Genomic DNA, 27,107 nt, shown 5'->3' on the forward strand with positions numbered 1-27,107 from the left:
CTCCCACGTGTGAGCACATGCATCCCTGTGGGGAAAATCAGAGGCTGAGGGTAACTCCTTACTGAAGTATCTGAAGGTGCCTCTCCCTTTCATCATTGCCCCTTGTGGAGTTCACAGTGAAAGTTAATGCCTGTAAGAAGATTTGCTCATATCCATGTGCTGCCAGTCAATTTGATAAATTAAAGCTTGTTCACTAACACAGTGGAAGGTTGAAAGGGGGAGATTCATTTAAAAGCCTATCACCAAAGATTGATCTGGATCCAGTTGCATTTAAGCAATAATAATATTTCCTTTACTTCATACTTCTTTAGGTCATTACTTAAAAGGTATTCCCCCTTATTCTTGAATTTTGTTTTGCGGCAGTTACACCAATGGTGGGCAACCTGCAGTCCATCAGGGTAATCCACTGGCAGGTCACAAGACAGTGTTTACATCAACTGTCTGCAGGCACAGCTGCCTGCGGCTCCCAGTGGCTGTGGTTCTACTTCTCCACTTTTACCTCTTAATTTCCAATAAATTAAATCATCTGTTTACCGTTATCAAGTCATTATGCATTAAAGATTAAACTGATTGTCCCACAGGGTATCATTTATTTTCTGCCACAAACTAACATTTAATTGCAGCACAAACCACAGAATGCTATTAGATACTTAAATTGTAACAAAACAATGGCCACATAGGACTTCATGGTGCTCACCATTCAACTCACGAGGGTTATTACTCCTAACCTCACCATAACAGTGGAGAGAACTCATTTCCCTGCTAAAATAAGTATATGCTCCCACCACTTGAATTCAGTGAGAATCCCCGCTAGCTATGTGTTGTAGGGCATATGACACACAGTTGAGCAATTCTAATTTCATCCAGTACAGACCACTAATGAAATTGCTAGTGTGCATGTGCACCACAGTACGATCGCTGATAACACGAATGATAGCTCTGGTTAAGGCTACACAAGCATTCCTGCTGTAGTCTCTTGTTTTCACTCACTGATTGCTTTTTGAAACTTTCATCTTTTACACTACAATTGTACAGACCTGGTCCCTGCCTGAAAGTTAAAAAAATACCCCAATAGAGCAAAACCACTACAGTTCAACTACAAAGAGTTCGGGAGGAAAAACCAACTTCTTTCAACTTTTATTTGTATTATTTTTTTAAAAAATCAGGCTAGTGCCAGAAATAGCTGGTGCTAGAAAGTTTTATATTCAGCATAGCTATAGTCCTTAGTGAAAAGGACCTTCTGGTGTTCCCATGAAAAGTGGTTTTTATTTGATGGAATCTGATGGATTTCAGTGTAATTGGTGCTATTTTAAAGTACCTACTTACAGGGTCTTATGGGACCCAAAAGCCAGGAAAACCTTTTAATATCAAATCAGATTCAAGATGAGAAAGTGGTGTGTGCTGTAGCCATACACTTTTCATCAATGTGAGGCTCCCACTGATTGTTGAAAGCTTTATATGTATTGATCCTGTTCTCAGTTTAAAAGACTCTCCATGCCCACAAAGTTGCCTTGCCCCTACATCTCGTGAGGCCCCAGCTCCAGCCAGTAAGAAATATCGACAACTTCTAAGCAACACACAAGGGAAGGGGGGGGGAGAAAATGCCATTCCTGCATTCCCATGTAGGTCACAGCTGAGGTAGGTAGCCCTGCTTCCAAGCTATACTGGTGAAGGGTCATAATAGACATGAAGTGCCTTCTCCAGACACACATCTTCTAAGGTTCAAAGGAGCAGGGCTCCCTTCTGTGCGCCTTGTAAGAGGTATTGAAGGGTATGCTGTTTTCCCTATCTTTTTTTTTTAAATAGAAAAAGATCTGATAGAGAAGCCTCTGCATAGTGCAGAAAAATATGCACCATGCTTAGCAAGACAAACAAAGCTACATGCCTATGCTGCAAAGATTGTGTTTCAGTTCCTTCCATATCAAGAAGTTACAAGGACAGCGGTTTCCGACAACTAACCCAACAAACTCAGCTTGCCACCAGAGACTCAGGTTGGGTTCTTTATTGCTCACACATCACTAAACATAAGAGTACAGTAGGCTGAATTATGTCATAAGTGACAGCTGTGTAGCTCCAGGAGCTTCAATGTGTTTTGCACAAGTGTAATTGATCAGAACTTAGTAAACAGGTCTGTTGCTGTAGCAAGTGGTCAACTGTGTGGGCTCTGCAGAAGCAAGTTATCTTTTGTCACTAAAATAAGCAGATGTGTCTCAGAACAGGCACAAAGAGTAGATCTATTTGGTAAAAAGATGCAATTTTCAGAGTACAACCACACCACAAACTATCATAAAAAGAGATGGCTGAAAATTGCTCATTTTTCATGGAAAATATTGAAAAATGTTGGTATTAAGAGATTTTGTTTTCTCAACAACCCCCCCCAAAAAATTAAAATTCCAAAAGCAGATTTTTTGTGTGTTCAGAATCTGGAGGGGAAAAAAGTTTTTTTAACCCTGCCTGTCTCTCTTGTCTTTGTTAGCAATCTTTTCCAGTGGCAAAATGGAAGGGAAGGAAGAGGGGAGAGGACACCTAAAAATTTTTTGTTTTCAGTTTTTCATTGGAAAAAAAATTTAAGAAATGAAAAGTGGTTTTAAAATTTTTCAGCGGGGGGGGGGGAGGCCTTCCCCCCCCCAATCTAAAAATGTTGAATGGAAAATGTTGACCAGCTTTAGTCAGAATACATATGTGTAAGTGAATAAAGTTTTCAGGATGTATCTAAGGTTGAAAGAAATACTATATTGTATTTTAGAAACAGGGTCTGATCACACAACTGACTTTTGAATTCATAGAATATCAGGGTTGGAAGGGACCTCAGGAGGTCATCTAGTCCAACCCCCTGCTCAAAGCAGGACCAATCCCCAATTAAATCATCCCAGCCAGAGCTTTGTCAAGCCTGACCTTAAAAACTTCTAAGGAAGGAGATTCTACCACCTCCCTAGGTAACACATTCCAGTGTTTCACCACCCTCCTACTGAAAAAGTTTTTCCTAATATCCAACCTAAACCTCCCCCACTGCAACTTGAGACCATTACTCCTTGTCCTGTCCTCTTCTACCACTGAGAATAGTCTAGAACCATCCTCTTTGGAACCACCTCTCAGGTAGTTGAAAGCAGCTGTCAAATCCCCCCTCATTCTTCTCTTCTGCAGACTAAACAATCCCAGTTCCCTCAGCCTCTCCTCATAAGTCATGTGTTCCAGACCCCTAATCATTTTTGTTGCCCTTTGCTGGACCCTCTCCAATTTCTCCACATCCTTCTTGTAGTGTGGGGCCCAAAACCGGACACAGTACTCCAGATGAGGCCTCACCAGTGTCGAATAGAGGAGAACGATCACGTCCCTCGATCTGCTGGCTATGCCCCTACTTATACATCCCAAAATGCCACTGGCCTTCTTGGCAACAAGGGCACACTGTTGACTCATATCCAGCTTATCGTCCACTGTCACCCCTAAGTCCTTTTCCGCAGAACTGCTGCCTAGCCATTCGGTCCCTACTCTGTAGCGGTGCATTGGATTCTTCCATCCTAAGTGCAGAACCCTGCACTTATCCTTGTAATGCAGAATTCTTAATGCAATATTAATATTGCACAGTTAACATTCATTAGTTATTGTACTTTAGTTTTATTATGAAGTTTAATACCATAACAATTACATGATTTGTCATGATGTCTAGTAAAGCCATAAATGTAGTAAATAACTATGTAAATAACTGGAGCAGGTATTAAAAATTACTACAAATTGCTTCTGGACCCACTTGGATCCTTTTGGACCTTGTGACATGGCATTTGCGATGTGACGGAGAGACTGCCGAGACTCATCAAGCCCTCGGATCACTACCCCTTCCTGCTTCTCCACGTGGGCACCAATGATACTGCCAAGAATGACCTTGAGCGGATCACTGCGGACTACGTGGCTCTGGGAAGAAGGATAAAGGAGTTTGAGGCGCAAGTGGTGTTCTCATCCATCCTCCCCATGGAAGGAAAAGGCCTGGGTAGGGACCGTCGAATCGTGGAAGTCAATGAATGGCTACGCAGGTGGCGTCGGAGAGAAGGCTTTGGATTCCTTGACCATGGGATGGTGTTCCATGAAGGAGGAGTGCTGGGCAGAGACGGGCTCCATCTTACGAAGAGAGGGAAGAGCATCTTTGCCAGCAGGCTGGCTAACCTAGTGAGGAGGGCTTTAAACTAGGTTCACCGGGGGAAAGAGACCAAAGCCTTGAGGTAAGTGGGAAAGCGGGATACCGGGAGGAAGCACAGGCAGGAACGTCTGTAAGGGGAGGGCTCCTGCCTCATACTGAGAATGAGGGGCGATCAGCAGGTTATCTCAAGTGCTTATATACGAATGCACAAAGCCTTGGAAACAAGCAGGGAGAACTGGAGGTCCTGGTGATGTCAAGGAATTATGACGTGATTGGAATAACAGAGACTTGGTGGGATAACTCACATGACTGGAGTACTGTCATGGATGGATATAAGCTGTTCAGGAAGGACAGGCAGGGCAGAAAAGGTGGGGGAGTAGCACTGTATGTAAGGGAGCAGTATGACTGCTCAGAGCTCCGGTACGAAACTGCAGAAAACCTGAGTGGCTGGGATGATTTAATTGGGGATTGGTCCTGCTTTGAGCAGGGGGTTGGACTAGATGACCTTCTGAGGTCCCTTCCACCCTGATATTCTATGATTCTATGATTTGTTGCATGATAAAAGGAAATCTAGAAAACATTTTAATTAAGTGGTCATTTTGTAGCACCCATTCACCTTGGAAAAGTGTCCATCATTTTGAAGACCAAGTCTAAATGAAGTGACTTCCTCTGTGAAATTATAACTCAGGCTCAGAGAGCAGAAATCATTTGTGCGGTTTGGACTGATGGATATGTGCATGATGATGTGCCACTGAAAATAAGTTTGTCCTGACTTGTGCCCCTCTGGTTAAACCTCCTTTTAACAGAACCATTTACTGCCTTTCAGACAATCAGACATTCCATATGCTAAGAAGAGAAGGGAGATGCATTTCAGAGATCACTTCGACTACTTTGCCTTAGAGGGCTGACATCAACATACATTGAAGAGTACAACAGCACACTGGCTTATACATGACATTTCATATTAGAGTTTATTATGACTGTCTCTAGTTCAAGGGATACCACTTATTTATCCTCAACTTTCAGCTTCAGGGTTTGATGCGAAAGGAAGCAATTCCTCTATTAAAAAATATAGGGGACCATCAGCCAGTGGCCCTGCCATAAATAAATCCCTTTATAGCTGAGTATTTTATACACCATTAGAAACACAATGGAAGGGAATGAAACAAGCACACTACATGGCATCACACCAGAAATACAGTCCCATAAAGACTGAGGCTTCGAGGGTGTGTGTGTGTGTGTGCACACGTTCTGATAATTTTCAAATTATTCATGCATGCTCCATCTGAGATTGTGGTCCAAGCACTGTATTTCATTTTGAAAATGTATGTAGACTTGCTTGGTTCAACAGGAAGTTTCCAAGAAAATTAAATGTCAGAGCAGCTTGGCTTATTGGTTTTATTCAATATGAATTCACTTTTTATGCAACTTTGAATAATAATAGCCCTCTGTGTCAACATGATGAATTAGCTACAGTCACTTGGGAGGGGGGAAGGAAGAACGGGAAAAAGGAGAGACGGGGGGCATTGCCGGTATTAACCCAGCACTGATAGCTCTGCAGACAGATTTAGCTCTAAATGACAGGTCTGATAGCTTTAGGGTGGATTTAGCACACTGATCATTGTGTGTCTTATTTTCTCCCCTTTGCTTTATTCAGTTAGTAAGGTTGCTATTGGCTAAAGGGCTCCTTTTCCTCTCTTCTTTACGCTGAAGCACTAATATATGAAAAACGGCAGGTAAGCCAGAATGAAATCCATGTAAAAGGAAACAGGAACTTTCAAACAGCAGCATTTGGAAACATGCCATGCTGACAAGTAGGATTATGTTCAGGCATACCGTTGATTTAAATGAGTTAGCGAGAGCCCTCATTAATTGGGCTAGATCCTGTTCTTCTCAGGCAAAACTCACTGACTTCAATGGGAGTTTTGCTTTAATAAGGACTGCAAGCTTTGGCTCCACTGTATTTTTAAAGTAGAATAATCGGAGACCAAGTATTTTAAGAAGGCAATTTCTTTCCCCTAACAGAGGTGACTATGAAGAGCCAGATTCTGATCACAGTTACATTAGTGCAAATTTGGTCAATCGAGTTACTAGAGATTTTTGCTGGCATGTCTGAGATGAGATGGCAGCCCTTCCTATCACGTTTCCAACATATCTAGTCTGTTGTACAACAGACCATAAGAGCAATAGTCCAGACAGAAAAGAATAAATATGCAACCACAAGGATCCTTTATGAGGAAATTAGGTCAATAAACAGCTACTTGGATGATTTACCTAACCTAAAATGTAATGACTGCAGTTTCATGTGTCAGATTTTTTTTCTACCTTGTCATTAAGATGGGCCAAATTGTGCTCTCAATTACACTAGTGTCAAGCCAGAGGAACTCCATCTAAACAAAATCAGTGAGGAGCTATTGAAGAAAGATGAGGGAATGCAAGAGTGAACACATCAAGGAGGATGAAGGATAATATTGTGGTTAATTTATCTGGCTACCACAGATTTCTGATGAGGCCTCAGGCAGCTTGGGGAGGGATTTAAAAAGGCACAAATGGATGTTAGGCTCCCACCTTCCATTTGTGGCTTTAAAAATGACCCCTTTAACCTCTCTGTGCCTCAGTCTTCTCTTCAGTAAAATGGAGATTTTCTCCCCCCCACCCAATCAATCCCTTATCTTGTTTGTAGACTGTAAACTCCTGGGGGCAGCATTTTATTTTACTAGATATATGTACAGTCTGTTGCACAAAGGGTCTCATCTTAGGTGAGGTTCTCTAGGCCAGGGGTGGGCAAACTTTTTGGGCCGAGGGCCACATCTAGGTGGGGAAATTGTATGCAGGGCTGGGGCAGGGGGTTGGGGTGCGGGAGGGAGTGGGCTGTGCAGGAACAGGCTCAGGGCAAGGGATTGGGACAGAGGAGGGGCACGGAGTGCAGAAGAAGGCTCAGGGAAGGGGTGCAGGAGGGGTGTGGACTGCGGAAGGGAGCTCAGGGAAGGGGATTGGGGTGCAGGGTGCAGCAGGGGCTCAGGGCAGGGGGTTGGGGTGCACAGGGGTGCGAGGTGCAGACAGGGAAGTTAGGGCAGGGAATTGGGGGGCACAGTGCTGGAGGGGTTCAGGCTCTGACCCGGCGCCACTTACCTAAAGTGGCTCCGGGGTGGCAACGGCGCACACCAGGGCTAGGGCAGGCTCCCTACCTGCCTGCCCTGGCCCCACGCCGCACCAGGAAGCGGCCAGAACCACATCCCTATGCAGCCCTTGGTGGAGTGGGGGGCACAGGGCTCTGCATACTGCCCTTGTCATGCCTCCAGGTACCTCCCGCAAAGCTCCCACTGGCCACGGTTCCCTGTTCCCGGACAATGGGAGCTGCAGGGGGTGGTGCCTGGAGGCAAGGGCAATGCACAGGGCCGCAGGGACCTGGTGCTGGCCACTTCCAAGAGCAGCTCGGGGCCTGTAGCACCACGGGGGGCAATCCCGTGGGCCAGATCCCTGCCTCTTCTGCTATAGAAATTGCAAGATGCGTAGTGGATGAGGCAAGGGATTAGAAGAAGAGAAAGGAGGATCTCATGATTAAGACAAATGAATCTAGTTCTCCAGAGCAGCATTCTATCCCTACCTCAGAGTTCCTATGTGATTGTTTTAAAATGACTTGCCTAACTTTTCACAGGTGGTCACTAATTGTGTGCTCTCATCTTGATGCACAACTTGAGAAGCCTGGGGCCTGATTTGCAGAGGCTCTCAGCACTCACAGCTGCAAATCAAGTCACCAAGACCGGAGTTCTAAACTAGAGCGGAGAGAGTTTCTTTTGGCAAATAGTTTATTTGCTAAAACCCACATTTTTGGTCAAATGAAATATCGAAAGGGTCAAATTTGGGGATTAGTTTCAGCTAAATAATAAAAAACAAACCCCTAAACTAAAGGTTGACATTTTCAAACCAAAAATGTTTTGGCTTTTCATTTTGAAATACCATTTCATTTAGAAATTTAGCTGGATTTGTTACAAAAGGTTAAAAATGGATTAAGAAACACTGTGAAGGGGAACACACCCCCGATACTGCCTAGGGGACAGACAGGGTTGAGACAGCTTGACTTCTTCCCTGGCATTTCCCTTTATTACTAATACTCTGCTTTGCAGTGGTTTCTCTTTTCAGTGGACTCAGCCCTCTGGCCAATATATTTTCAATCCCTCTGCTCCCCTTTTGGGGTATATACAAAAAGGTTCCAGTAACAGGGAAGTCTTCAGGATTAAGCAAGGGATTCAGAGCTGCCTCTGAGTAAGGGTCTCTTGTATCTTCCCTCAACTGGGTTCACTGCTGAGGGATACATTCCTATAGTCGCCCCTCTTTAGGGGTTGGTACAAGAGCTTGGGCCCACTTCCCCCACTGAGCTCCAGCGCCCTGTGCAGCTGCCCCCCTGGATCACTTCCTACCAATCCCCTCCCTTCCTACAGGATAAAGTAAGGCACTAAAGACAAAGTCTCTGACCTTCAAATAATCACAGGCCCCTTCTTTGTAGGCTTGGTCAAGCCACTCTCCCCAGGCAGCTGGCACTCCTGCAACACTCCTCACCAGGAGCTGACGGCATGGATTCACTGCCTGCCTGCCTGCAACTGAGCTACTCTGCCCGCCCTTTAAGCTCCTGTTCCTGCCTTGCAGGCTGTGCAGGTGCAGTGGGGCCACCCGGGCTCACAGCAGCTTCTTAACCCCTTCCTCTCCAGGGTGGGATTTCTATACTGCAGCAGAATATCTGACTAGATGCACCAATGGATTTACCAGTTGTGCCCACGATCACAGATTCAAGGGTTGTATTCATTATCACAAAGCCCATGTTCCTGTGTGTAAGACGTTCTTTTCTCCAAGCTCCGACTTTAGAAAGGTGTTCAGTGATAAGCTGCTTGAACTTGAATGTTACCGTGTTAGATAAAGCTTAGTTTCTGGCATTCCCACTAGTATGCGACATGTGCTGGAACTTAAGAAAACCCATGTGATTACTATTGTAAACACCCAAAAATGTAACAAAATGAAAAATTGGAAAAAATCATTTTGGATTGAATGAAATATTTTGTTTGCCCCAAAATGATTTTTTTTTGTTTTGTTTTGGTGAAAAACACCAAAACATTTCACTTTCAGTTCAATCGCAAAGGGATTTTTTTTTTGTTTTGACCACTGAACCAAAAAAACAGCTGCTCACTCAGCTCTCGTCTGAACAAACAAAATGCAATAGATTACCAAGTTCTATGAAGAATCAAGCTACAGGAATCTCAAACTGGGAATCCAAAATTAATTTACACTTTTAACACGAATGTTTCTGTGCCCCACTTTCCCATCTGTGAAATGGGATTAATAGTATTGCACCTTACTACAGGCACATTGTAAAGATAAATCTATTAATGTTTGCGAAGCACTCAGATGCTGCAGTGATGAGTGCCAAAGTAAAGCCCATAAGGAAAGTAATCATTCTATATTCAAAGTGGAGTTTAATGTGCAGTAAGTAAGCCATGGAGTATGGAGGACACACACTGAGCAATGAGATGAAAATGAGGCATTGAATAACTTCTCATTCACTGAACACTGTCCATCCTGTGCACTGAAGTCCATCCTAACCATTAAGAGCTTTAGCTTGCAACCCTAATGTTCTTGTAACATGGGCTTTTTGTGTGAAATTATGTAGGCTTTTAAAAACAAACAAACTGGAAAGAACAGAAATTCCATGGTGTGGAACCATACTGACTTCCACATGATTCATCGGTGGGGTTAGAACCTTTAGATCCACAACACAGACCTCAGCCACTTGAATTAACATTGTAACTGAGAGCAACAGTAGGCTGTCAGCCACTAGAGGGGGATGAGACAAACATTTTGCCAGTGGGTTTCACAACTATTTGCCAATAGCAGAGGACTACTGAGGCCCAGGAATCCTGGGTTCTATTTCAGGAGCCAAGGGGAATGTATGTTAACAGTTACAGACCCTTCTCCTGGCTGCCCCCACCCCCAAGTCTGTCCTTGGCCCCTTCAGCCTCTCCTTGTGAAAGTCTCCGCCTACCCCCCCATCTCTGTCCTAGTCCCAACGTTCTCCCTGCAACCTAGCCCTCCTCATCGCCTCCTCACAGTCTTTTCTCCTCTGTCCCCTTCATCTCCTCGTTTAAGTCCCAGTCATCCCTCAACTCCTTAGGGTGACCAGATGTCCTGATTTTATAGGGACAGTCCCGATTTTGGGGTCTTTTTCTTACATAGGCTCCTATTACCCCCACACTCCCTGTCCCAATTTTTCACATTTGCTGTCTGGTCACCCTACAACTCCTAGTCCCACTCTACACCCCCCAAGTCTCCATATCCCAGTCTTAATATCCCCGCACCTCAGCTCCATGTTCCAGCCCAGTCCTCCCCATCTGACCCCACATCCTTGTCTCCCTGGTTTCTTATCTTAAGCCCTACCCCCAAGATCTTTGTCCCAGTTTCCACCCTTCTCCACCCACTTGTCCCAGACTCTATCCTCACCAACTCCAAAGGTCAGGCTCCTTATTCCAGTCAAGTGGCTTCCTCCACTTCCTTGCTGTCTGGGTGCCTGCAGGAGAACACTGATTGCTCAGCCCTACATCCCTGAGTGGGAGCATGCTCAATACAGACAAAAGCTTAGGAGAATTTAGCTGTGAAACTCTAACAAGCCTCTAGTGATTATGTGTGAATTGAGATTTTTCAGGGGCTCATAACGTGCCCAGACTTGTGCAGATTTTCACCAGGATGGCAAAAGGCACATCCCAGATACCAAGGCGAACCCCCTCCCCCCAACACATTTCATTTCTCTGCTCCACAGCATGGAGGTGCTAGGGTTTATTAATAAAATGGTTTAAGAATTTATTAAAATGGCCTAAACAGTGCATTTTCCCTTAATCTCATTCTCAGAAATGGCTGAACCATTTTTGCTGATATCCTGCCCCGTTCTTACCAAAATCATCCTGATACATACACTCAGCATGGAAAATTTCAACCCAAACATTTAAATTTGGCAATGTTATAAGCAATTAAAAACAGCATCTTATATGGCAAAATGTCATGCAATCTTAACTGTAGGGGGTGCTACCAAATTTTTTGGCTGTGCAGTAGTACAATTATTAAGCCTCTGATTCAGCAAAGCACTTAAGCATGCTTCACTTTTGTACGTGAGCAGTCCCTTTGAGTTCAGTCAATCCAGTATTTTGCTGGGTTGAAGCCTAATACCAGAACATGACTTGTTCATCACATTTTGCCTTGCAGTTATGCATGCAAAACTCCATATCTGATCTGTGCAGGATCAAGCCCAATGTGTGTGTATTGACTTATGACTTACAAGAGTTACCTCTGCAAAAGTCCTTAGTCTATATACTGTACATACAGAGAAACATGACTGCATGTAAAATAGCAAATCTTTAACTGTAAGAATATTTAAAGAAATGAACTAAAATATACTTTTGCAACAAATGCATTAATTGTACACAAACTGCATTAAGCTTTTTATTAGCATGTAATTGTGGGGAAAATATTAATATGGTATTCTAAATAAATGATTGGTTAGAAGAATTAAAACTGAAACCTGCGTAATCGTGGTTTTCACATTAAGATGGTATTGTGACAATGAATGTATATAATGAACTAAGAAAAATAGAAATGTTAGTGTCTGAGCCTTTCCTTGTTTCTAGTACATCTGCATAGGACTCCGGCTATTGTTATTCAACTAGCTAATCACCATCTTTTGTTCAATGTGACTGTGATTTTAGTCATCCAGGCTAATCTGCAAAGCCATCTGTTATTTGATTTATAATTGCCTATTTCAAGTCCCAAAGCCCTGCTATGCATCTCAGGGAAAGGAGAAGTAGATGCATCTGTTCCCACCAGGTAGAGCAACAACTGGGTACATTTTAAAGAAAAGTATATTTGACACACTTTCACTGTAGCACTGTTCTTTCACTGGAATGTTAAAGTGAATATGTAATGGTGTCAACCAAAAGCAATCCTAGTGAATGTGAGTGTGTGTCTGTGTGGGGAGAGGGACTGACTCCATTTACAATAATCACTTGGGTTTTCTTAAGCTCAGCACATGTTGCATAGCAGTGGGAATGCCAGGGACTAAGCTTCACACCATGTGGTAACATACAAGTTCAAAGTAGCTTTCCAGGATCTCATCCACTGATAAGCCGGGAGCTGTCTGGTTTCATGATGGGGATATTAAAAGGCTGTTTTAGGGCTGCTACCCAGGGTGCTACCCCAGCGGGTGCGCGAGATGATCCCAGGGGGTGCGCGGCAGCAGGAGCACTGCCGGATGGCACTCCACCTTTTTTTTTCTTTGGCAGCAGCTCTGCACGTCCATGGCTGGTGTTCCCCTCTGGCAGCACGCCTGTGGCAGGTCTTCCGGCCTTCTTCCATCGGTGGCGCATCTGAGGTAGGTCTTCCGGTCTTCACCCTGGGGGTGCGCGAGCCAAAAAGTTTGAAGACCACTACTCTAGTGGAGTGTGTGTGAACTCCTAGTGGAGGAGGGTGGTTGTTCTGCTGGTAACACAAATGGATACAGCCCGAGATCCATTTAGATAGTCTCTTTTTAGAGATGGTCTGACCCTTTGATTGTTCTGTTATGGAGAGAAAGAGAGGAGATGATTTTCTAAATGTTTTTGTTCTTTCTAGGTAAAAGGCGATTTCTCTGCAGATGTCCAACATGTGAAGAGAAGCCTCCCTGTTGTCGGCATGTGGTTTCGGGAAAAACACAGGTAAGTTTATTGGTTGATTTAGATGAAAGGGCGAGGCTACCTTGTGTATGAATTTGGGGTATGGCCGTAGGATCACTTTGTCTTTACAGAATGTGGTATAGGATGGGTGTGCCATTAAGGCACCTAGCTCTCCTACCCTTCTCGCTTATGTGATGGCGATGAGGAAGGCCACTTTCATTGATAAATATAGCAATGAACAAAGTTGCTAAGGATTCAAATGGTTTCCCCATGAGGCTATGGAGGATGACGTTAAGATCCCACATGGGTGTAGGGTCCATTTGTGTTGGGTAGATATTCATCATGTCTTTTAGAAAACGCTTAGTGGTTGGATGAGCAGCGATAGTGGCTCCATCCATGTTATCATAGAACAAGGTGATTGCAACGAGGTGTACTCTGATGGAGCTGTTGGACAGCCCTGATTTTTTAAGACCCAGTATATATTCGAGGACCCCGGGCTGTGGGGCCGACTGTGGAGAAATATGGTTAGCCTCGCACCAGCTGAGAAATCATGTCCACTTCTGTGTATATGTTTTCCATGTGCTTAGTCCACAGCTGTTCAAGAGTATGGCTTCAACTTCGTCGGAATAGTCTTTGTCAATACCTGTCAGCCATGGAGAAGCCGGGCCTTGAGATGGAGAAGAGCCAGGTTGGGCTGATTGATGCATCTTGAGTCCTGTGTCAGGACGTGAGGTATTAAAGGGAGGGTTCGAGGGGTTTCAGTGCCATCTGTCTTAGGAATGGGACCCATGTTTGTCTGGGCCATGTAGGGGCAATGAGAATGACCCTGGACTCGTCTTGCCTGATCTTGTGTATAACCCAACTCAGAAGTGGAATTGAGGGGAATGCATATATTAGCAGGGCCTCCCCTTTCATGAGGCGGGCGCCACCCAGAGCATGGCGTCCCAGCCCTCAGGAGCAGTATTGAGGACACTTTGCGTTGTGAGCTGTGGCAAATAGGTCTAGATTGGGGAACCCTCAAAAGTTGAAGATGGTGGTGACAGTTGCATAGTCCATCTTCCACTCGTGGGTTTGAGAGAAGTTTCTGCTCAGTTGGTCTGCCACGGTGTTCTGGTGTCCCGGCAGGTAGGATGCCAAGATGTCTACATTGTTGGAGCTATACCAATTCCAGAGGTGTATTGCTCCATGAACAGAGGGTATGATCGGGCTCTCCATTGGTGGTGTATGTAGAACGTGCATGCTGTGTTGTATGTAAGGACTTTGATAGTAATGTTGTGGATTAGAGGAAGGAAATGCTCGCATGCGTTTCTGACTGCTCTTAGTTCTGGTATGTTTATATGCAAGTTGGCTTCTGCTGCTGGCCAATGACCTTGGATCGTGTTGTTGCCCAGGTGAGCTCCCCATCCCATGAGGGAGGCCTCTGTGGTGATTGTTATTGCAGGAGCTTTCTGTTGGAATGGGACACCTGAGCAGATGTCTTGTGGGTGTGTCCACCACTCGAGGGAATCCTTTATCTTGCAGGGCATGGTGAGACGCCTGTTGAGGGACTGCTTGTGTGGTATATAGCAAGTGTAAAACCAGGCTTGTAGGCATCTCATATGTAGTCTGGCATATTTGACGTCAAAAGTCGTAGCAGCCATGTGCCCCAAAATTTGTAGGCACATCCTGGAGGACATTTGTGGGCTGAGCATGACCATAGCAATCAGAGTGGTTAAGCTGAGGAAGCGTTGTTGTGGTAACCTCGCTGTTGCTGTAAGGCAGTCAAGATAGGCCCCTATAAATTCCAATTGTTGGACAGGGACAAAGTGGACTTCTGAAGATTTATTTAGAGTCTGAGGTTCGTGGAGAGGGCCATTGTGGTCTGTGTGCCCTCTAGTGCTGCCTGTTGAGTTGGTGCTTTTAATAGGCAGTTGTCTAGGTATGGAAAAATCATGACCCCTAGTCTGCGAAGATGAGCTACAGCTACAGCGAGGACCTTGGAAAAGACCCTTGGGGCAGTTGACAGTCTGAAAGGTAGCACTTTGTATTGGTAATGTTGTGTGATAGGGCAAGGCCAGATGGCTATAGAAAAGTAGTGGGAGATAGATATATTAGCTCCAGGCTAAACAAATCCCTGGTACCAGGTTAAGTGAAATGGAAGCTGCTCCAGATCAATTAAGACACCTGGGGCCAATTAAGAACTTTCCAGAAGGCAGGGAGAATGCTAGGTTGATTGGGACACCTGAAGCCAATCAGGGGCTAGATGAAGCTAGTTAAAAGCCTCCCAGTCAGTCAAGTGGGTGTGCATGACAGGAGCCGTGGGAGGAAGTTGCGCTGTTGGAGAGACTGAGTAGTACACACCATATCAGGCACAAGGAAGGAGGCCCTGAGGTAAGGGTGAAGTGGAGCTTGAGGAAATGAGGGTTGCTGTGGGGGAAGTAACCCAGGGAATTGTACATGTCATGTTTCTAAAAGGTCAGCTACCATAGCTGATACTATTAGGGTCCTTGGGCCGGAGCCCGGGCTCCCCCCTCTTTGCCCCCTGATTTATCACTGAGACTGGGAGACAACAGAGACTGTGCAAGGAAGGATAACTTCTCCTCACCTCCCTCGCTGGCTTATGATGAAAATGGCTCAGTAGACTGTGACCCTTGTCTCTAGAGAAAGAAGGATTACGTGGAGGGTCACTCTGAGGCTAGCAAAATCCGCCAGGAAATGCGGGACCCATGGGGGCAAGGACAGAGCTTTGTCACAGTTGATGTCCTAGGGTGAAGTGCAAGCTGGCTGAATGGTGACATGAAAGTAAGCGTCTTGTAGGTCAAGGGACGAGAGCCAATCTGCTTTCTCTAATGCTGGAATTATTGTCGATAGGGTCACCATTATGAATCACTGTGTTTTCACAAATGTGTTGAGTTTGCGTAAATCCAGAATGGGTCTCCATCTGCCGTTCTTTTTCTGAGTGAGGAAATAATGGGAATAAAATCCTCTTCCCCTGTGTTAAGGTGGTACTGGTTCCACGGCCCCTATTTGTAGGAGGTGGTTTATTTCCTGTTATAATAGGGGCTCATGAGAGGGGTTCCTGAAGAGGGACGGGGAAGGGGGGTAGGTAGGTGGGATAGAAATAAATGGGATGGTGTAACCCTCCTGGATAATTTTCAGGACCCATCTTTCTGCAGTGATCTTGTTCCAGACTGGGTAATATGGTGACAGGCAGTACCCGAATGGTGTTAAAGTGAGGTTGAGTTCCAGAGTTAGAGAGTATAGAGGTCTTGGGCCCTCGACCAGACCTTCAAAACGATTGCCTGGAGTGGAAGGCTGGTCTTGATTCTGCCTTCGTTCCATCTGCCTCTGTTTGTGGCATTGCATATAGTGTCTTTGGGGCTGGGAGTATGGTGCAGCCTGGAATTTTTGGTTGTAAAACCTGCCTTGCTTTTTCTTGATTCCAGGGACATAGATGCCCAGAGTCTTTAAGGTGGTGCGAGAATCCTTTAAAGTATGTAGGGATGTGTCTGTGGATTCCGCTAACAGTTTCTTACCCTCAAAGGATAAGTCTTCCACTGTAGCCTGCACCTCCTTCGGGAATCCAGATAGATGTAGCCATGATGCCCAATGCATGATGATGGAGGTTGCAATGGAGCATGCTGCTGTGTCCGTGGAATCGAGAGGGGCTTGGAGGGCCATCTTTGCAATGAGAGAACCTTCGGAGATGTCGGAATTATTTGCTTCTCTCTTGTCCTCTGGGAGATGTTCAATAAAAGATGACACTGTAGAAAACAGGTTGTGCGTGTATTTTGCGAGCAATGCAGAGTAATTTGCGATGTGGAATTGCAAGGTGGCGGAAGAATAGGCTTTGCACCCAAAGTGGTCTAACCTAGGGATTGGCAACCTTTGGCACACGGCCCGTCAGGAAAATTCGCTGGCAGGCCAGGATGGTTTGTTTATCTGCAGCGTCTGCAGGATTCGGCCGATCGCAGCTCCCAGTGGCCGCAGTTCGCCGTTCCAGGCCAATGGGGGCGTGGGAAGTGACGTGGGCTGAGGGATGTGCTGGCCACTGCTTCCCGCAGCCCCCATTGGCCTGGAACGGTGAACCATGGGCCAGTGGCAGCTGCGATCGGCCGAACCTGCAGACGCTGCAGGTAAACAAAGCAGCCCAGCCCGCCAGCGGATTTCCCTGACGGGCCACAAGCCAAAGGTTGCCAATCCCTGTTTTAGCTAAAAGATGATGAACCAAAGCCAAACGATGTTTTATTTACCATTCTATGACGAAAAATGCATAACACTATTTTGGTGGGAAAGGTCAGACAGGATGAAACAAATATTTGTCTGAGCTGACAAGCTGCATACCATATATCAGCTACGTGCCATTTAGAACTGTCAAGATATTAATCCCCTGAAGAAATCCTGAATTACACCATTACTAGACACCACATTATGATACTATATACACAGTGATTTACTAACCCTCTGTCTTTCTAATATTGTAATTTAAGACTCACCGCATTTATAGCACCATGTAGATTAAAAAGAGAGTTGTTTTATAAATTATATTAAAAGAATAAACCAATCTACAAGCCTTAAAGCTCCGACAGATATTTCCTTGGTCTGTCTCAAGTCAAAGATTTATGTATAGCACTTTCCTTTTGTTCTGCTCTCTGGGGATTACAAAGCCAAGCAATTCACTGTTGAAATACTTGCATATGTAGTAACAGATATTAAGCAGAGGCCCCTTGATGCAAAACAGCCAAGATAATCACAGAGCTATGACATGTACGGTAAAGCCATAGAGGGAATGAATAAAGCCTACACATGTTGTAGATAACTAAGGGTCTGATCCAAAACGTATTAAAGTCAAGGGAATGACCTCCATTGACTCCAATCACAGCCCCTGTCTTGGAAACTGCTCCACAAGAGGGGCAGTCCTGCACCAACATGGAGTCCCAGTGACTTTACTAGGATGGTGCGTGGAGCACAGGGTGGAGAAGTTGGTAGGTCTGCAGCCCAAGTCAGTCCACTTCACCCCCCACACTGCTGTCGTTAGAAGCCTCCTGCATATACAGAAGTATTCCATCACGGACTCATGGGGTCTGGACACCAGTCAGAACAGAGGATTAGCAACATGGGCTGGAACCATTCCCCCCACCCCAATAAAATGAGATATAACTTGGAAAAAAGGTAAGGCAAGACATCTTACAAACATGCATACTCCCACATGTGGAGAAAATTAAAATATATACATCTAAAATATAACACCCCATGGGAGGGAGAAACCTGGAAAATAGTAATGCTGAAAGAGACCTACAATCAGGACGACAGCAAATTACACTTGAGTTTTCAAGTGATGTGGCCGCAAAAATGGCCGATGTGCTTTCGATTTAATCTATGTATATTCCTTTCTATCACTGTAGTCATGGAGTGCTCACAATCATTAATGAAGTTGTCTTCACAATATCCCTGTGTGGTAGGGAAGAATTATTATCCCCATTTGACCAAGGGGGAACTGAGGCAAAAGAGATTGAGTGACTTGGCTAAGGTCAGTGTGTGTGGGGGAGACCTCAATATCTATGCAAAAATGATATTGATAGCAATGTTAAAACTTATTTTAAGTGGTTACAAACTTGTGTGTACCTTTACTGAATATTAAGATGGCCTACTATGTCATGTTTCTCTAAACAAACTATTCTTAGTAATTTTTAAAACAAAATTACTTGGTGTGCAACAATTTAAAACTACTACTTTCAACCCCACATTAGGTTGCAAGTCTATGGCAGAACCAAAAATCAAACCCCAGATCACTCGAGCCCATCATTGCTCCCTAGAAGCATCTTGGCACAGAGCACATAGATAACAGAACCTTGCTTTATGGCTCTGGAACAATGGTATATAAAATCCATCACTCAGTTCTGGGCGCCATGTCACCAGGAATATAATGACAAACTGGAGAAAGTTCAGAGACAAACATGATCGAGGGACTGATTAACAAGGAAAGATTAAAAGAGCTGAAGATGTGTAGCTTGGCTATGCAATGTCTAGGTACAAGAGCGTACAAATATTGTATAAATATACGAGGGATGGGGAGGAATTATTTAGTGTGCTACAAAGAAGTGAAACTAGGAGTAATGAGACAAAATTAAGAAAGAGTTACTATAGGATGAATATCATAAACAATTTCCTGATAGCTGGATGTATTCTGCTGCGGAATAGTCTTCCAAGGAAGTAAGGAAAGGAGACCCATTGCTTACAACTTTTTAAACAAGAGTGGACAAAACACTAGAGAAGATACTGGAGGGAACAATGCTGCATTTGCAGGGAGCTGGATTAGAATGAGCTAGTAGGTCACTTCAATCCCTAACTTCTATGATTGAGTTATTATATCTAGTTCAGCACCATAATCTAGACTCAGCCCACAAGCAACATTAAAAATAAAATCTGGAGGCACTATTTAAAATTACAAACAAAACTCAATTAGCATTTGTGACTGTCTAATTTATCACCTCTCTTTTTCATGGTCTTTATTATGCCTCTTAGTGCCACACTAATTTACAATAATGTTCTACTTAATTATCAATAGTGATCCTATTTTAGGAGGTAATTCTGTTCTTAGCTATCACTTTTTGTTTGTATTCGTTCATTTAGAAGGAACATCTTATTAACCCATTTAAAAGATACCAGCAATTCCAGATCTGAAGCACAGAATCAAGGGGATAAGTTTCACATATTTGGAAAACTGGGTAATACCACAAACAGAAAACCAGAACACAAACTGCAGGAAGTGCAACAGTTCCGGAAAAAAAATTCTCCTCTTTGGAAAACATCAGGGTCATTCTAGCATTTAGCACAACTGAGAGAAGGCAATACCACCCATATTTCTGAGGACTGAGTTCTTGCTCTGAGTCTTTTTAACATAAAAATATCTTGAAAAATGTGCCAGTTTATCTATTTAAGATTTTTTAGGGTGAAAGCATTTACATGACAACCAAACCAAAGAAGAGCAACCCAGAAAAATAAAAGTTAGTTGCTTTTGTTTATTTGTGTTGCAAGCGTAATGTTATTTCACATCACCTCTGTGACGCCAAAAGACAAAACCACAGGAATTAAAAGCTGAAGAGTAATATTTTCAAATGTGAGGTGACTTAGGAGCTTATGTCCTATTTTCAAAAGCAACTTTCAATGAAACTTAGGTTCCTAAATGTCTAAATCACTTTTCTGAATTTGGGACATAGCCTCCTAAGATACTGAGGCACTTTTGAAAATGTTACGCACAACAGACACTCTGTCCTCGCCCATGTATGTACAGGTATTGAATGGCTGTGAGATGAATGAACAATCTTCCCAGCATACAATTGGCCACCATTAAAAACTCAACATTTACCAACAGAACACACTGTTACTGAAAAAATTCCAAGCATAGCGGAAAAGCCCTGTGGCATCTCATACGACAATGTGTAGGAACTATTGAAAACTTGTTGATTGTTCAATGGGGGCCACTATACATAGCTGTGAAACCAACCAGAGTGTGTATGTGAGAAAATATTAGGTGTCTAATGAAAAACAATCATTCTGATAGGAATACAATTTTTTCTCCCCTCATGATGGAGCTCAGCTTAAAAATTCACAGCAACTACAGAACCACTTCACACTCTTTTCATCCTCTCTCTCCCCATCGATCCGTTCTTTATTTCTCAAACCAACCTCTACTTCCAACTTTAGCATGGAAGCCTGAGTAACTGCAAATAAAAGTTAATTACTGAGGAAGTCCAGCTCCAGCTCCTTAATTAGAGGCTGACAAATGTATTGTGGACCCTAGGCCTCAGTGTGGAGTATGCCCATTTGAGAAATTACTCCTTTTCTGTGTCCTCTCCTGCCAGCACAAAGAAAACGTTAGTCATGCCGGAAAATGGCTTTTTCATATTAAAGGTTCCGGGAATTATTCCATTACCTTTTTTCCCTACAATTTGTTGGGTAATATTTTTATACAGAGTGTTAGTGTAAAGTCTTCCTTAATTGCTATGTTAATATGAACTTGTAGCTTTTCTTTTTTTAAAAAAAAATGGTAGTTGACCACCCCTTTTTGTAAACCTACATTTTTGGTCTATAACTTTATGATATGTAAATAGGTCTGAAAGTGATGAACAGCTTCTGATATATTATAAAATGTTAAGGTCAGAGTAGTACAGCACATAAATAAAAGTCTGCCTTAGTCTCCCTGTTCAGGAAAATGCAGTGGATTTGATTAGAATTATGGTTGTGAATTAACTGCAGTTAACTCATGCGCTTAACTAAAAAAAATTACTCACGATCAAAAAAATTAATCGCGATTAATCGCAATTTTAATCGCACTGTTAGACAATAGAATTCCAACTGAAATGTATTATAAATATTTTGGATGTTTTTCTACATTTTCAAGTACATTGATTTCAATTACAACATAGAATATAAAGTGTACAGGGTTCATTTTATGTTATTATTTTTAATTACAAATATTTGCACTGTAAAAATGATAAACAAAAGAAATAGTATTTTTCAGTTCACCTCATACATGTACTGAAGTGCAATCTCTTTATTGTGAAAGTGCAATTTACAAATGTTGATTTTTTTTGTTTTGTTATATAGCTGCGCTCAAAGACAAAACAATGTAAAACTTTAGAGCCTACAAATTCACTCAGTCCTTCTTCTTGTTCAGCCAATCACTAAGACAAACCAGTTTGTTTACATATATGGGAGAGAATGCTGCCTGCTTCTTATTTACAGTGTCACCTGAAAGTGAGAACAGCTGTTCACATGGCACTTTTGCAGCCAGCGTTGCAATGTATTTACCTGACAGATAGGCTAAACATTCGTATGCCCCTTCCTGCTTTGGCCACCATTCCAGAGGACATGCTTCTATGCTGATGACGCTCATTAAAAAAATAATGCATAATTAAATTTGTGCCTGAACTCCTTGGGGGAGAATTGTATGTCTCCTGCTCTGTGTTTTACCTATATTCTGCCATATATTTCATGTTCTAGCAGTCTCACATGTTGTTCATTTTAAGAACAGTTTCACTGCAGATTAGATAAAACGCAAAGAAGGTACCAATGTGAGATTTCTAAAGATAGCTACAGCACTCGACCCAAGATTTAAGAATCTGAAGTGCCTTCCAAAATCTGAGACGGATGAGGTGTGGAGCATATGTTCAGAAGTCTTAAAAGAGCAATACTCCGATGCGGAAACTACAGAACCCAAACCACCAAAAAAGAAAAAAAAGAAAATCAACCTTCTGCTGGTGGCATCTGACTCAGATGATTAAAATAAACATGCGTTGGGCCGCACTGTTTTGGATCGTTATCGAGCAGAACTCGGCATCAGCATGGATGCATGTCTTCTAGAATGGTGGGTGAAGCATGAAGAGACATATGAATCTTTAGCGCATTTGGTACATAAATATCTTGCAAAGCCAGCTACAACAGTGCCATGAACACCTGTTCTCCTTTTCAGGTGACATCGTAAACCAGGAGCAGGCAGCAGTATCTCCTGCAAATGTAAACAAGCTTGTTTGTCTGAGTGATTGGCTGAACAAAAAGTAGGACTGAGTGGACTTGTAGGCTCTAAAGTTTTATATTATTTTGTTTTTGAATGCAGTTATTTTTTGTACATAATTCTACATCTGTAAGTTCAACTTTCATGATAAAGAGATTGCATTGCAGTACTTGTATGAGGTGAATTAAAAAATACTAGTTCTTTTGTTTTTTACAGTGCAAATATTTGTAATAAAAAATAAGTAGAAAGTGAGCCCTGTACACTTTGTATTCTGTGTTGTAATTGAAATCAATATATTTCAAAATGTAGAAAACATCCTAAATTATTTAAATATAGTATATTCTATTATTGTTTAACAGTGCGATTAATCACAACTAACTTTTTTAATCCCTTGACAGCCCTGATTAGAATCCTTCAGCAGGTCTCTGTTGGTTTCTCTCTGCTCCACAACCAGGCTGGGCAGAAAGAACCAGATAAATGTTTTTAACTATAAGTCTCACAAAGGACAGTTAGAAATGAGCCACTCCTATCTCAATGTAAACAGTATCACTTGACTTTTTGGGCCTTATTCCAAAAACTGATTTACGTGAGTGCACTGCTAAGAGAAGGAGTCACAATTTTCCTTGTGGGCTATGCTACCCTATGTGCAACATTTCGTTTTCTGACAAACAGTCAAGAGTGATGAACAATGGGGATGGGCTAGCATAGTGAGACTGAACACAGAATTTGCTTTTTTGTTCACCTAATGTTAAATAATTATTTCTTGTAAATTTATATGGATTAATTTGAAAGAAAATGTGCACCACTCTCTTGACAGTGATTCTTGATATTCCTTTTCCTGCTGTGTAAGGCATTTAAATAAGAACTTTCTCCCCCATCGCCCAAGTTCTCCTCCTGTTTGATCCCACAGTAAAGTTATAATCCTGTATTTATAAGATTATGTTTTGTTGCCATGGAAACTAATGATGTAAAAAATTCAGCATTATAACTTTGGTATTAGTAGAGATACATGCTCCTATTTAAAGACAAACATCTTTAAAAATCAGCATATGTGGCAAGTAAAAATATGAGACGCAAGTGACACTGTGAAGTCTCCTGTCCCCACCAGGAACAGGACCGGCAATTGCAGTGCAAGAGTCTCCATATTAGCCCAACAATGTGCCCAGGTCCTAAACTGAAAGGATCCAACACTGGCCCTTTAAGAAGAAAGAGGCCAGTGCATATGTGACTGGTCAGTTGACCCCCAATTTAGGCTTAAAAGAGGGCACTTAGGCCCTAGAGGGAAGGAGACTGGGTGAGGTGGTCAAGGAAAGGGCAGATGGGAGCTGCTTGGGAGCGAGAGATTGGTGGATGAGAGCTGCCAGAGAACAGGAGGTCCCAGAAAGAAGTGGGAGAAGGTTCCTGGGGAAGGCTGAAAGCCAAAAGGCAGCAAGAGGGTATTTCCAGCTGACCTCCCCAAGTCAGAGAGCCAAGGCTAGTGGGCTGGAGGGGGCTGAAGGCCAGAGAGCAGCAGAGGGAGTTTCCTGCTGACTTCTGAGCCAAAGCTGAGAGCCGGAGACAGCTCAAGGCAGGGGAACAGCAGAGTGGCTTACCTGCTGACATCTCCACACTGGAGAGCTGGAGCCAGGAGAACAGTGGGAGGGACAGGGGGAGTGAGGGATGCTCCCCTGGTGAGGGTGATGTCCCAGCAGAGAGGCTGGAGAGTTCCTGCTGGGAAGAGGAGGGTTGGACTCAGCTGGAAGGGCTGGGGTGGCTGTCCTGACTGAAGGACAGATGAGGACTGACTAGGAATGTAGGTCTGACGGAAGATACCGGCATGTGGTATGTGTTATGTCAGTGAACAACAGAATGTGTGATTCTAAGGACTACATGCACGGGGAGTGCTAATGGACCGTGTCTGGGGACTTTTGATATGGATTCTCTGAACTATGTTTTGGTAATAAACTGCCCCACAGAAGGCATATTATTGTACCAAGAAAGCTGTCGTGGAATTACTGGGGGACTCTAAAGGAGGTAAACTGAGGCAGGCTCCTCAGTCATGCTTTTTAGGACTGAGAGGACAGGTCAGTATCCATTCCAATGCAGTCCTAGAACTCACTAATAAGACTGCCAGTTATGGCAAAAACTAGTGCCAAACGTTATGATGGTTTTGGTTTATAGACTGCTGTCTACATGGAACTTGTCTGAAATCACCAGCTCCATTCCGAATAGCCAACCAAAGACCCACTGAAAGCTCTTTGGGGCAAGGGCCATATTTTTGGTCTGTGTTTGTACACAATGATGTCCTGGTCCACAACTGGGACTTCTAAGCACTTTTGCGATACACCCTGCACACTTGTATTGGAGTGATGTGCTCAGGCCTAATGGTGACTGACAAATCTCTATGTTAAACTACTCCCACCCCTCTCAGGAGCAAACAAAATGAAATGTCTCAGTCCCATGTCCTCCTTCTAAATGCTGGTGGCTGGTGGCCTGTGCAGCCACAGCAAACTCTGCTCGGGTCCTAATAAAAGAATCGTCTTACTTTTTCTACAAACGTATTCTGGGTTTTTAGATGGACTGTTGCTACGTAGCAGGGGGGCTGAGGGTCAGGAATCAGGAGGTTTAGGTTTGGTATCATCTTTGAATCTTTAACACATAGGACCAGATCCTCAGCTGGTGTAAATCAGCATAGTTAATGAGCTTGATTATAACCTGGCCCCCAGAAGGCATAGTAGAAGGCATAGGTGTCCCTAGCCTCTGTTTGCCAGAAGCTGGGAATGGGCAACAGGGAATGGATCACTTGATGATTACCTGTTCTGTTCATTCCCTGTAATAAGACACACACAACCTCCACCCCCAGTGTTATGAATTCAAGTTCCCCTGTTCTGATTAGATCACTCTTTTGCCCCTAGAGCTGGGAACAAAATTGGAGTCCTGACTCCAGTCCTCCTGCTCTAAGCGTACTTGAAACACACCACCCTTTCCTCCAAGCTGAGAATAATGTTATGTGTGTGCACACGCACGCATGTGTGATCTCTGCATGCATTTGGACATCTTTGTGTGGGGCTGGAACTTTGTTTCTCTCATGCATTTTGGTGGGAATTTTTTGTGTGTCTTTCTCCTTGGACAAAGCAATGAGATGAGACGAGACGATAGAGAGAGCTTAGGGCCCTTTATTGCACCTGTCAGTTCCCCTTCACCAGCAACTGCTATTTTGTTGTCGACTGAGCAAATGGAACCAGCTGACCCTTCAAGTCAGCCAAGAAGTTTGTTCCAGACAGCTGACTTGATTTTCTGTATCAGCCTCTTGTGCTTCTAGACACACTTAAATATCTCTGTATAGATAACGCCGCAAAGGTTTGTATACAACATTCTTACCCATTTTCTTAGGCAAAGTAAAAAGCACAGCATGATGCTAGCAGGCCAACTGATTGAAAAGCAGGCCTTCCTGCGTCTTCCACCTAGTGTGGCAAGAGCTCAAAACAAGGTTGAATGCAACTTGCATCGCCATTGCGTACCTGAAACCCCATCTTATGTCTGCTGTGTCTTTGGTTGCTACTTTTCCTCTCTGGCAATATTCTAAGAACTCATCCTAGGAGAAGGTTATAGCAAATTTAGCATCATGATTTATATCTGGTCAGCATCATAGGCCTAATTTGCACTGATGAATGGCTCTCACAAGTTACATCCTCCATAGGGCCTAGTTTAAAGGCAGTGACACATACTAGTCACTACTTAGATGCTGAGAATTAAGCATGGCCCGTTTCATTGACTTCATTTTGCCATGTCCTCCTATCTTCAAATCATCTCTTTACTACACTTTTATTGACAATGTTTCACTTTGACAGCTTAACGTGGCCTCAGAGTGACATCAGTTTGCCATTGGAACTTCTTCGTCTCATATTTAAATTGAAGTAATTTGCCAACATAATGTCATCTCCATAGATACATACTGACAATATTTCATTTAAAAACATTATGTGAATTCAGTACTCCTCAGTTGCCTTTTAGAGCACTGGAGACAGAAGCCCTCTGTTTTTGTACACAGCCAATACATTCCAGCTGCAGACTCTCTACCAGTCTCTCTCAACCCTGACCTAGAAAGAGCAGGATAGTTAAAACTCCATGTCCCTTCAGTTCTTGGTTTCTTGGATGAGATTGCCAACAACAACGCTATTTAGTGCCAATTGCGATAATGAGTTGCATGATGTGGACATCTGTTCACTAGCACCTGAAGCTTCATTTCTTTCTAAATGAAAAGCCCCAGAGAAGAAACAGGTTTTTAACTTTCACTAAGGAAGATTTAACCTGCAACATTTGCACACTAGAAAATCAAAATGACGCAATCTACATTCTAAGATGTCTTATATTTTTGGCATGTATTTTCCGGATGAGCAAAAAGAAATAGCCACTTAACTAAAAGGCAGTGATTTCCTTGAAAGAGGGAAATGGATCCCTGACAAAGTTCCTGTGACTTCAATCCTCCCTACTACTTTGCTGCTAGCAGCTGCGTTTAGCAGTGCATCCCTGCGGGGGAAAATAAAAAGAAAGGGCAGCTATTGTTGAACTTTAATTTAGCTGGGCATTAATACAACACTTGTCACTGAGTTTAGTGGCCTCTGTCCAGACAGCATTCAATGAGATTAGTGATCTCTATCCACACCCCAGTGCTTCACAAAAACTACTACTACAACTGACAATAATTGTCACTCCCAGTAACAGTTTCAACAGAGGAAATAAGGATTAAACAAGTGTAATGACTAGCACCACAAGGGGTCAGTGGCAATTAAAGATGGGACTTTTGGCACCA

At 43.4% G+C, this 27,107-nt stretch overlaps 1 protein-coding gene across 12 annotated transcripts in view; it reads right to left on the reverse strand.

Moving 5' to 3' along the window:
* Nucleotides 1-27,107, reverse strand: part of TMEM108 (transmembrane protein 108) — a 386,458-nt gene that overhangs the window by 133,577 nt on the left and 225,774 nt on the right. Inside the window, exon 1 of one of the 12 annotated variants that reach the window (XM_073333199.1) lies at nucleotides 8,609-8,690. The exons of the other annotated variants lie outside the window; for them this stretch is intronic. The gene's annotated coding sequence lies outside the window, so the exon portion shown is untranslated. Of the gene's footprint in view, nucleotides 1-8,608; nucleotides 8,691-27,107 lie in introns of those variants that run through there. 12 annotated transcript variants of the gene reach the window in all.

Source organism: Lepidochelys kempii, chromosome 2 (assembly GCF_965140265.1).
Source record: "Lepidochelys kempii isolate rLepKem1 chromosome 2, rLepKem1.hap2, whole genome shotgun sequence".
Lineage (NCBI taxonomy): Eukaryota > Metazoa > Chordata > Testudines > Cheloniidae > Lepidochelys > Lepidochelys kempii.